The sequence below is a fragment of the Cydia amplana genome, chromosome 3 (assembly GCF_948474715.1).
Source record: "Cydia amplana chromosome 3, ilCydAmpl1.1, whole genome shotgun sequence".
Lineage (NCBI taxonomy): Eukaryota > Metazoa > Arthropoda > Insecta > Lepidoptera > Tortricidae > Cydia > Cydia amplana.
In genome coordinates, this window is record NC_086071.1 from 5,803,369 (window position 1) to 5,816,203 (window position 12,835).

A 12,835-nucleotide genomic window follows, 5' to 3' on the forward strand; every position below is an offset into this window, starting at 1 on the left:
AGCAGCGGTCGGCAACTAGCGGCCCGCGCGGCCCGTGAACCTGTCACTTGCGGCCCGCGAGCCTCCCTGGCTATTTTGTATGTAATATTGACTAACGACAATGTCTGATAAAGTCATAAATATTAGCAAAGTGCGGCCCGCGTCAACTTCGTTAACAACTATGGGGCCCTTGGCTGCTAAAAGGTTTCCGACCGCTGCCGAGGAATACCTAGCATATTTTTATTAGTCGTATTTGGGTTATGCCATGCCATCAGCTTGCTCTGAAGTAATCACGTTTTCAGATTGAAATGGGCGCTTAGCTCCGTTTGGTGGTATTTATAAATATAATTAGGGTTAACCTAATTCGATGCGCGGGAATACATAACAGGCCGGGTATCTTTTTTATAAATTCCTAACTGTTTAAAATATAGGCAGCCTACCTGCTGCCTGCCTGTTTCCTGCTAACTCTACATCAGGAACTATCTGTACCTGAATTGAAGTACCGAAATAAAGAGTATTAATCATGGAAAATTTAAGTAGATCATATCATTATTTTACATACTAAACATAGTACATTCAGCTGCAGAGAAAATGTATCCCTCCCTGCATAGAAGTTTGTATTCAACGGTGCTAAGCGAATAGTATTGCGGACTGTACATAAAGTACTACTGGATACAACTCTCATGCTAACTTCTGCAGAGTTCTTTCTAATACTAAATAAAAACGAAGTAGTTGCAGAAGGCACCCACACAAGCCTCATCAAACTCATCAAAGTCATTAAGCTTACTCTAGGTGTACCTATACAAATTCGTAAGTTTGGCCCTAATTATTGAACTATTCGTAACTAAATGGTACTTATTAGTAAGTAAACATAGTAGTAGTAGAAGTAATGAGTATTACATGTGGAGTGTGGTCATCGCGATAGTGTAACCTAGCTACTGCTTGCAAAGTCCAACAATAGAAACAATTAATGAGAACTAATCAGCGTAACGAACTTCCTTTTTAACTATAATCGAGATAATAACAACAAACAACATGTGCTAGAACTAAAACTAGGTATAGGTAGTGTTTTTAGGGTTCCGTAGCCAAATGGCAAAAAACGGAACCCTTATAGATTCGTCATGTCTGTCTGTCTGTCCGTCTGTCTGTCCGTCTGTCTGTCCGTCTGTCTGTCCGTCCGTATGTCACAGCCACTTTTCTCCGAAACTATAAGAACTATACTGTTGAAACTTGGTAAGTAGATGTATTCTGTGAACCGCATTAAGATTTTCACACAAAAATAGAAAAAAAACAATAAATTTTTGGGGTTCCCCATACTTCGAACTGAAACTCAAAAATTTTTTTTTCATCAAACCCATACGTGTGGGGATAGGTCTTCAAAAATGATATTGAGGTTTCTAATATCATTTTTTTCTAAACTGAATAGTTTGCGCGAGAGACACTTCCAAAGTGGTAAAATGTGTGTCCCCCCCCCCTAACTTCTAAAATAAGAGAATGATAAAACTAAAAAAAATATATGATGTACATTACCATGTAAACTTCCACCGAAAATTGGTTTGAACGAGATCTAGCAAGTAGTTTTTTTTTTAATACGTCATAAATCGCCTAAATACGGAACCCTTCATGGGCGAGTCCGACTCGCACTTGGCCGCTTTTTTAAATTGGATGCGAATCCGCACGCGGTTCCGGAGTCCGGATTGCGATTGCGAGCGGGAAGTACCTACGTACATCTCGTTCACACCGGGGCAGTTTTGCGGATCTGTCAAAGGTTGAGGACGAGTTTTTAAGAGCATGTGCACACCGGATGCGTTTGCGGACGTGCGCGTTGTAATATACAGACCCTTTACAGACCTTTATGAGACACGGCACACCACTTGCGTGACGTGTGCGTACACGGCTCCAACTTTTTAGCGCACGTGCACGTCTACGCACACGCCGCCGGTGTGCTCTGACCTTTAACCATCTTTAAAAATGTTTAATATTTATAAAGTAATCTCATAAATTAACGCCCACAAACCAGGGCTCGGAACCGGTATTGACCTGTTAATATCGTTCTTAAACCGTTATATTATTTCATTCATTAAAAGACCGGTTAATTGATGGGACGCGAACTAAAAAATTACGTTCTCTCTCCTAACCTAAGGTAAGAAGAGGTAACGGAATTTTATGGTTCGCAGGGAACGATAAAATACCGGTTACTCATGGCTTTCGGAGACTCTCGGTTAAACTCGTTGTCATACGTGAAAGAGATAGCTATACTTACTCGTTCTATCTCGCTTCGATATATTCAATTTAACCGGTTAATTTCGTTCCACGAAAACGGAAGGCGAACGAATTTCGTATGAATCATTATCTCAATAGAACAGTTTTTTAACCGGTAAACGCAAACGGAAACGAAATCCTTTTCGTTCCCGGGTGAGTGAACGAAACCGGTTTGAAAAATAAAACGGTTTCCGAGCCCTGCCACAAACAAAATAGTTGGTAAGGTTAAAGGTTAAAACATTTGCTGTGGGGCTGGAGAGAGCAGTTAATAAAAAACGAAAAATCTGTAGGTACCTACTAACATATTGTCCCAGTTCATTCCATATATGTATATGTACATATCACCACAATAAGTACCTACCTTAAATTGTGTGGTAAATTAGGTTAAAACTTTTGCAGTGGGGCTGGAGAGAGCAGTCAAAAACGATAAATCGTTAGGTAAGTACTTATTTTCCCATTTCATTCCATATATGTACATACCACCACTATACCTTAAATTGTGTTGTAAATTAAGTTTAATTTATTTAATTTGAAAATATTATGAAGCAATATTATGCTAGGTACCTTTTTAGGGTTCCGTACCCAAAGGGTAAAAAACGGGACCCTATTACTAAGACTTCGCTGTCCGTCCGTCCGTCTGTCACCAGGCTGTATCTCATGAACCGCGATAGCTAGACAGTTGAAATTTTCACAAATGATGTTTCTCTGTTGCCGCTATAACAACAAATACTAAAAATAAAATAAAATAAATATTTAAGGGGGGCTCCCATACAACAAACACGATTTTTTTGCTCTATTTTTTGTTGATGGTGCGGAACCCTCCGTGCGCGAGTCCGACTCGCACTTGGCCGGTTTTTTTGTACAGTCAGCATCAAACAGATAGTGACGGTCAAAGTAGTCGAAATATATCGTAACATACTTTTGTTACCATAAATAAGGATGTGTTCTGATATAATTATTATTTGTATATCCTTTCCATATCACGGGACCATGGGGTCCCGGACCTTTGGGAGGCGTATGTGGGGCCGAAGCCAACAGCGCAGAGGCCCTTTAAGACACTTTAATCTAAAAGCAAGGGATACACGTGGCGGATACCATCCCCGAACGCACAATGTGATACATCCGGAGATGGTCCCCGCCAGGTGCAAAGACTATTATATTGCAGTGCAGCATTTTTGTGCTGCGATCGATGGGAACTAAGGTGGGCTATGGGCTATAGATGTGAATGTTGGATGGACTGGATAATGGGCTATGGGAGAGACTAGCGGACACCTGCCGTGACAATCAGTCTCAAAATTGTCTAAGACAGGTGGTGACTCGCCAACGCATTTAGTGGGCCCCGCAATGGCTGCATGCACTGTGCGACAACAGGGCAAGCACAGAGGCTGGCCTCTGGAATTGGGGTCCGCGGTGTCGCCACTCACCGTCAGCTCGCCACAAGCTGCCGCCGCGGGGTAATTATTATTATTATTATGAAGGTGAAATGCGGAAAGGAGTTGAAAACATTTTAATGCATGTTGGGGCTTAATATGGCATCAGTGCATCAGGACATCAGTGTTATGATGAGTCATGACTCATGACTAAAATGACACATGTTGTTTACTATATAAAATGTTATAAACAGCATCCTCATTACTGGCCCTATCAAATATTTGGTGCAATAAATTTGTCATTACTACTTACTCGTAATTATTATAATATAATAAAATGATAATAACTTTGTAAATGAAGCAAGTTTCTTGTTTAATATTTTGAATACCTAAAGACAGTATAGACAGCCTCAAAGCTTGATAATGATTGTTTAATGTTTACACTAACACAGTCAATTTTAATTTTTTGAACCAATTCAAAGCCAATTCACAATCAGTTTAAAGTGGTCAGCTTAAAAGTTTCACATGTTATCTTGCAGATAGTACTTACTTAAATAATGCATCAAATAAAAACATATCAAGTTTAACTAACCATAGAACATAACATTATATAAAAAAATTGAACATTTTTATATTACATACTAAGGGTTTCGATATACCCATGCTACAATAGTAGTTTATGTGACTGCTACATAATTAAAGGCATTAAAATACAAGTTTTCGAATGAATTATGAACACTTATGTACACTGCTCTATCTACACACATATTTGTTGTTTTAGAGAATAGAATAGTGTTTATGCGTGGCAAAAAACAGAAGAAAGCAAAAGGTATTACATGGTCGCTTGTCATAAGTATGCTCTGACGGTTTATTTGTATAAAGATACAAGCAAATTTCATCCTTATGGTAAACAACAATGTGGTACCTTTTGCTAGAAAAGTAACATATAAGATCTTTATGTGTTCAGGAACTGCATGTTGCTGCATTTGATCGCACTGTTTGACATTTTATTTCAAACCAACAGTCGACGCAATAGACAAACTGTCTTGCCGATTTTTTTTAAGGTGTTTAGTTAAAAAATGATATTTATTTAATTAAAAGCATCAAAATCCACAGTTAAGCATAAGCAGCAGGCCATAACAACACTGCTTAAGATTTGTATACATAATATACAAATCCAATGGCTAGTCTTTATGATTCAATTAAATTTATACCTAATTTAAAATCTTCTTAGATAATAAGGTATTCAATAAAGTAAAAAAATAACCATAGTAATACAACGGACAGATTATAAATATATGGTAGGATGAGCTATACATTCATTCTAACAGGCGAGGCAGGATCTTATGAAAGGAAGAGGAAAAATATACTTAAAAAAAAAGGTTTTATATGAGGTATAAGTAACTATTTGATTTTTGTTGTAATCAGTAATTAAGAGCTTGAGATATTTAACACTTAATTTAAGTACTTATTCACACAGCAAATAAATTATAATAAGAGGTACTTAAATAATTGAATAACAGAAACTTAGGTTGCTGAAAAAGTTGAATGTGCACAAAAATAGTGACATTGTAAAGTTCGATGACAGTTATTTATTTATTTTGTAAGTGTTCAACAACTGTTTGTTCCACTGAAACAAAAACTTCGACCTAAATTGTTATTAACTATAGTTAAAGTTAAAAATTTAGAGCTGTGAAGTTTCATATTTGTGCCAAATAAATACATACCGTTCTGATGTGTAATTCCAAACAGCGTTGTCAATTAGCATGCCATTTAATCCTTTATTTTTGCTTAATTCTTCCTCACTTTCTATTGTTAACGACTGCAAACTATCAGACAAAGAATGAATAATTTAAATAGCTCTTTAATTTTTCACTGAACAAATAAACAACTTTCTTCAAATCAATACACAATATTTGAAACAGATGAAGGTAAATTACTTAAAACCTACGGTTAAATTGTCTATTTCAACTTTATAATCAAACTTAAGTAAACTAATAATAAAGAAAGGCAACAACCGCTGGCGGACGGATTGTCCCACAGACTATATAGACAAATGTAAATGTCATCAAGCGGGTCAAAAGGGGTTTACAGATGTAAAAATTCAGCTGGGGTCACTATAGGTTTTTAAAGCCACATCACACTACCGTACCGCACCAAGGTCACGGTTCGCCGCTAGGCCGCACCCAATAGTGAGATATCTCTTTCTCGCTCTCAGTTATGGGTGCGGCGCACCAACGTGGCGGTGCGGCGCGGTAGTGTATTAGTTTTGAACCACACTTGCCAACGGACGAGATGTCGAGCCCGATGCAAAGCCCCTCCACATTCGCGCACGAGTGTGGGGGGGAACACATCCTTGGAGGATATAATCAAACGGAGACGCCATGTCTGTAATTTTCTGTACAAAACAGTCTGCCGATTTTTGCGAGGGAGGGGAACGTCAAATATATGCGTAACGTAAAAATAGCCATGTCAGATAAACGTCAGTCCATACATTGTGTATGACCGTTGGCCGCCTATTTTCGACAGAGGGGAAAGCCTGTTAATGGCTACTCCGTTTAGTTGTATCCTCCAAGAACACATCGTTAAAAATACCTATACTTGGTCAACCAGATCTTGAGTAGAAAAAGGCGGCAAATTTGAAAAATGTAGGCGCGAAGGGATATCGTCCCATAGAAAATTTGAATTTCGCGCCTTTTTTTACTGACAAGATTTGGTTGACCAGCTATATTTGAAATGTAAAAAAAGTAAAAGTGTAAAGCTATCAAACATAGAATATTATACCGTGTTAAGGCCCCTGTACACAATGGGCCATTCTGGGGGACGCATTTATGCGTTAGAGGGAGCAAGTGATATTGCTATCTCATTCTACCGCATGGCTGCGTCCCTTGGACTGGCCGGCGATGGCCCATTGTGTACAGGGGCCTTTACAGCTACTAATCCGAGGGTCTACCGCGAACCACGTTCGACGTGTTGCCTCTCTGTCGCCTTTGTAAATTCTTACGTAAGTGTGGAGGAGGTTTAACCTAGCCCTATCAGAAGAACTTCTTCTTCTTTCTCGCGTTGTCTCGGCATTTTGCCACGGCTCATCGGCCCGATGCCGATGATGAATTGATGACTCTTGGAAGGATCGTTTTCCGTTTCACGAAATAAAAATCATGTAAAAATTCTTGTCTCGAATTATATGCAACCGTTGATCAACAGAGGTCAAAAAAGGCGAGTGGCGTGAGTAACAATTTGAGGCGAAGCCACGAGTATTTTTTGACTCAGTTAAACAACGTTGCCAATACTTTTTATACGACCAAGCACTTACTTTGAAATAAAATTGTAAGTAAATTTAACTAATATTTTTCATTCAAGAAGTAGCAATAATGGAGGGTACAAGCGGAAAAAGAACGAATGAAATTAAAAAAAACCGGCCAAGTGCGAGTCGGACTCGCGTTCCAAGGGTTCCGTACATTAAGTCCGACTCGCGCTTGACTGCACATTTCTAATTTGTTCAAGGTAAAGAACTATTTTGTGTATTTTTTCAAAATTGTAGACCCAGTAGTTTCGGAGATAAGGGGGGAATGGTAATTTTTTGCCTATTTTCTTGAATAACTGCTATATAAACTAAAAGCGCTGGTGGCCTAGCGGTAAGAGCGTGCGACTTTCAATCCGGAGGTCGCGGGTTCAAACCCCGGCTCGTACCAATGAGTTTTTCGGAACTTATGTACGAAATATTTGATATTTACCAGTTGCTTTTCGGTGAAGGAAAAACATCGTGAGGAAACCGGACTAATCCCAATAAGGCCTAGTTTCCCCTCTGGGTTGGAAGGTCAGATGGCAGTCGCTTTCGTAAAAACTAGTGCCTACGTCAAATCATGGGATTAGTTGTCAAGCGGACCCCAGGCTCCCATGAGCCGTGGCAAAAATGCCGGGATAACGCGAGGATGAAGAAGGAGGAGAACTGCTATATAAACTATTTATCCTAAGATTATAAAAAAAAATTGAGATTCTTACAATGAGCTCTTTCATTTGATACCTATGTAACACGATATATACTTGGTCAACCAGATCTTGACAGTAGAAAAAGGCGGCAAATTTGAAAAATGTAGGCGCGAAGAGATATCGTCCCAAAAAAAATTGAATTTCGCGCCTTTTTTTACTGACAAGATTTGGTTGACCAGCTATAGTTTGAAAAACTTTGTTTTTTAATTTTCACATTAACCCCCAAAAATGGCCTCCATGATAAAAATTAATTTATTTACGTTGCACGTCCATCTTTGGGTCACAAACTTACATACATATGTGTGCCAAATTTCAACTTAATTGGTCCAGTAGTTTCGGAGAAAATAGGCTGTGACAGACGGACGGACGGACAGACGAGTGATCCTATTACGGTTCCGTTTTTTCCTTTTTAGGTACGGAACCCTAAAAACATGTCTATGGTTCACTTATTTGTCAGAGATGACATTTAAAATAAGGTTGACAACAATGTATTTCATTATATCGACTACGTGGTTATATTCTCTTTGTCGACTACTGTAGGCTCAAAGGGCTTAACCAAAGAGAATATAATCACTATGTTTGGCTTAACGGACAAAACGCGATTTTTCAGGAGAGCCAAAAAACATTTTTTTTTGAGAAAAAAAATCATAACTTTTTTGTTTGTTTCAATAAACTGATGCCTGTATGTGGCTTATTCTTAACTTTTTGAGCTCTTTTAAACTGATTGCTTAAACTTATGATACAATGCTTAGTTACGAAAATAGCATGTCCGTTACGCCAAAAAACACGACTGTTTATAAGAAGGGCGTCTCTTACGCCTCTTTTTTATGGATTATCTTATTCAAAAAAGGGCGTAATGTACAAAAAAAATTACTATATATAGTACCATATGGCGTAAATCCAACAATTTCGTTACAATATAGCAACTTGCATTTAAGGAACACTATACTTCTAAGTACTATCATTTACAATTTTTTTTTTCAAAAACTTATAGAGATGTATTCATTGTTAAGTTTTTTCCCATAGAGATGTATTCATTGTTAAGTTTTTTCCCCATTTTTGTTATTTTGGATACTTAAACGTGGAAAAGGTAGTTTTTTTAGTCACAAAACCAATGTTTTCTTTTTTATTTGTTTATATAGGTATTACTTCAACAGAATCACTTCTGTCCTACCATCTGTATCTATTTATGTATATCAAAACAATTTATAACAATTACTTTTACTATGGAAAGTATGTATGCGTTATTTCTGTTTGTAATCTTAATTTTATCATAAATTTTACTTTTACATACCATAATACTATTAGGTACAATAGTAGTTTTGACATCTGTTCTTTGATGTCTGTTCAGTAAAACTTAATGAATATGTGATTATTTATGATATAACAGAGTAGGTAGCAAAAAAGACAAATGGCCAGGCCTACGTACCTACTTCTATGCAAACGTTTATAGACAGTAACTTTCATAAGGTTAATCCTATAAATTAATCAAAATTGCAAATGGCCCAGTCACATACAAAACTAAAAGTTATTAGTCTAATCTTAATCAATCGCCATAATTATCATTTGAATATATATACCTAGTCGTGTTTTATTATTTTCATAAAACTGATGAAAAAAGTACCCACTAGTACAGTTTAAATTGTCAAATTTTAGTAACCCTATAAATAAAGCATTAATGAGCACATGAGCAGGTACTGCAAGTACCTACTTAATAAAAAAATGACAAGGAAAGTACTAGGTCATCCCACTTAATAAACTCGGAATTGTACATAGTATGTTGGCGTATCTCTTACATTGAATTCTCTAACACTCGTATAAATATCCACTAGTTGTGGGCGTAACGTACATTTAGCACTCAAAAATCTACTGCAAATAGGCGTAACTGTCAATAAATTAGCACAAATTTAATAAAATTTCCGATGCAAAAAGGCGTATCGTACAAAAAGTTGGTAGTTACGCCAAAATGTCTCACAACATTTATTTGAATTGGCAGATACGGCAAAATGCGTTGAAAAATTGTGTTCACGCATTGATTTTTCATAGGGCTTAACGGACATTTTTTTCAAGTTATGGAGACGTTAAATATACCAATCGATAGAGAAAAAAATACTGAGTATAACTGCATTCATAACTAATTTTCGTCATTTTGTCCCTTACGCCCTTTGAGCCTACGGTAGTCGATATCTATGATTTCATTCAATATTTTTTATGTGGTCATATAATTTAAACACTAACGGCACGGCATAAGGTTTATAACCGAATGACAAGCCGAACGCGAGTGTGTCGAGGCGAGCCACGAGACGCGCCGCGAGCCGAGCCGCGAGTCTAAACGGCTATAATGTTGGTGCGTAAATAACTGCCGCTGCGTTGATGCGGCCGCTGTCACTAGCTCACCGTCAATTTCCTTGATAATCTGGGTGGCTCCACTTCTTAAATAGGTACATCTTAAGTCGGAACACTAAGATTAATTGTGCCAAAGGAAATCTTTTATTCAAAGAACGCCGTATTTGACTTTTTTATATAGTGTGCAAGCACAAATTTAATATCAGATTAACTCAACATTACCAACTTACCTATCAAATAATCTGTTAAACCAGTTTATTATCTGATTTATCCACAATGAAAAACATAATTATTTATATATTATATTAGGTACAAACATTTAAGTCGGTCATGAAGTTATGACTCCTAACGGAAACACGCCGGCTGGTCGTGTGCCTATTGTGTTATTGTATTGTACCTAGGTACATCATAGTTTTTTTATTTGTTTAGATAATGACTAACGTAACTCTTACATGTAATAAAAATATTAACGTGATAAATATTAGACATAGAAACACGCGTCGGCAAAATGATAATCATAGCCGGTGACATGGCGCCGCGCCTGCCAAAACTTTGGACCGTAGGTATATTATGGTAAGAAGTTAGCTATATGTACCTATATGTTTCTAATCATACACAGTTAGATGTTAGATATTACCTATCGGTAATTTGTTGTATTAGGTAAGCACTGTCCAGAAGGGACAATTTTTCGCACAATCGGATTAATAGCAGAATAAGTATACGAGCGCAATAACTAGGATATAGTATAATCAAACAAAGAACTAGTGGCTCTGCGAGCTGTAGACCTCGCGAGCATAGCTTATTGGGACCGTGCACGATGACAGCGCCACACAGCGGTTTGATCAATCAACAATACAAAGATTTTAATTTGTTAAAAAAAATACGAAGTTTAAGTGAAAAAAAAATACAAAAAAGCTATGTCTTACTGGGGATCGAACCCAGACTTTCTGTGTGCAAACAAAAAAAGCGATTGTTTACAAAATGCGCCATGATAGTTCTTAGCTAAGCTGACGAAATTCGGCTACTCATTCTCGAGTATAAACTAAATATCTAAATACCGCCTAAACCAGCAATACAATTTTTCTGCATTTTTTGCCATTTACTATGTAAATATGTCTCAAAAAGAAAAACTTCTTATGATACCGATACGACTATTTGTTTAGGCGGGAGCTATCACGACTCCGCCATTTTGAAAAAATTCCAAAAACCGGATTGACAAAAAAAATTTATTTAGTCATAGAATTCGGTCACAAAATTTCACGAAAATCGGTTAAGAATTGCGACCTGTAGAGGAGAACATCCGGACATACAAAAGCAAAATGCCCGAGTCAAAACGTAGACCTTCGCTACGCTGCGGTCAATAAAAGAAAGATCACAACCCTAAGTCAGATGCAGTTAGACTGCTACCTACATCCCAACCCTCTGTTTCAACCGTAACGATCCTACAAGGCCACTGATATACAGGATGTTTATTTAGTTACCTGCAATAATTTACGGGTGAATAAGTATAATATAAATAGGTCATAATACGAAGCAACTTTTACTATGGGAATGGGAGCAAACCGAAATCGCGAAAAAAGTTGTCTAAAATAAACACCGTCATGACTAGAATGACAGCTAACTGATATGATTCCAATATCATTCTAATATCGGTTTAATGTTAGTGCGTCGAATTGGCATGTACCTAAGTTTTAAAGTGCTACCTATTATTTTTATTTATTTTCATTTCACTGTATAGCTTCTTTATATGACAATGTATACATACACAGTCAGCTGCAGAGTTAGTTGTCTCTCCCTGCGAACAAATGTAGGTATATGCAGTTATCTCTGCTGCTAACTGTACTTATGTGGAACTAGCAACCCACCCCGGCTTCGCAACAAATTATATATACATAAACCTTTCTATCACTCTATCTATTAAAAAAACCGTATCAAAATCCGTTGCGTAGTTGTAAAGATAGCATACATAGGGACAGACAGACATCGGGAAGTGACTTTGTTTTATACTATGTAGTGATGTTACGAGTATGTAGGGCGTCGGAGCGTCACTCGACCTTAATACTTACTAACAATTATTACATGTCGACTGTGATTAGACATCACGTCGCCGGCTGATGATATATGATGGGCGTTTGTCCTTAAGCACTATCTTATTAAGGTTCGAGCTAAGTTGGTTGTTCAATATAATGTCCAAGGTAAAATAAATCCTAAATTGTTTAACATGTAATGTCCCTGACTCCACGTACAGGGTACATAATAATAGACCGACCGTATAGGCACGTAGATATTGTTATGTGATGATAAGTATTGATAAAATTGATAGACGCGCGACGATCATATTATTCATATTATATGCAAGCGCATGTCGCATAATGTGAGTAGCTACCTACAGCTACAGCTAATATGACATATATGCTTACCTTTTTAGGGTTCCGTACCCAAAGGGTAAAAACGGGACCCTAATTACTAAGACTCCGCTGTCCGTCCGTCCGTCTGTCACCAGGCTGTATCTCACGAACCCTGATAGCTAGACAGTTGAAATTTTCACAGATGATGTATTTCTGTTGCCGCTATAACAACAAATACTAAAAACAGAGTAAAATAAAGATTTAAGTGGGGCTCCCATACAACAAACGTGATTTTTGACCGAAGTTAAGCAACGTCGGCCGGGGTCAGTATTTGGATGGGTGACCGTTTTTTTGCTTGTTTTGCTCTATTTTTTGTTGATGGTGCGGAACCCTCCATCATGCGCGAGTCTGACTCGCACTTGGCCGGTTTTTTTTTATTTGTTATAGAGGGGGAATCATTACGCATACCACACAGGCGCGGGGGCGGCCTGGGATGGTTATGTGGGACTCCCATACAGGCTAATGGGGCCCATGGTTTAC

The 12,835-nt window shown here is 37.7% G+C and overlaps 2 protein-coding genes across 2 annotated transcripts in view; one reads left to right on the forward strand and one right to left on the reverse strand.

Annotated features, from left to right (window-relative positions):
* The window catches only part of LOC134662451 (uncharacterized), a 32,519-nt gene extending 26,876 nt beyond the window's left edge, over positions 1 to 5,643 (reverse strand). Inside the window, exon 1 of the mRNA XM_063518680.1 lies at positions 5,339 to 5,643. The gene's annotated coding sequence lies outside the window, so the exon portion shown is untranslated. The remainder of the gene's footprint in view (positions 1 to 5,338) is intronic.
* Positions 1 to 12,835, forward strand: part of LOC134662437 (uncharacterized) — a 333,293-nt gene that overhangs the window by 202,492 nt on the left and 117,966 nt on the right. The gene's annotated exons all lie outside the window — the stretch shown is intronic.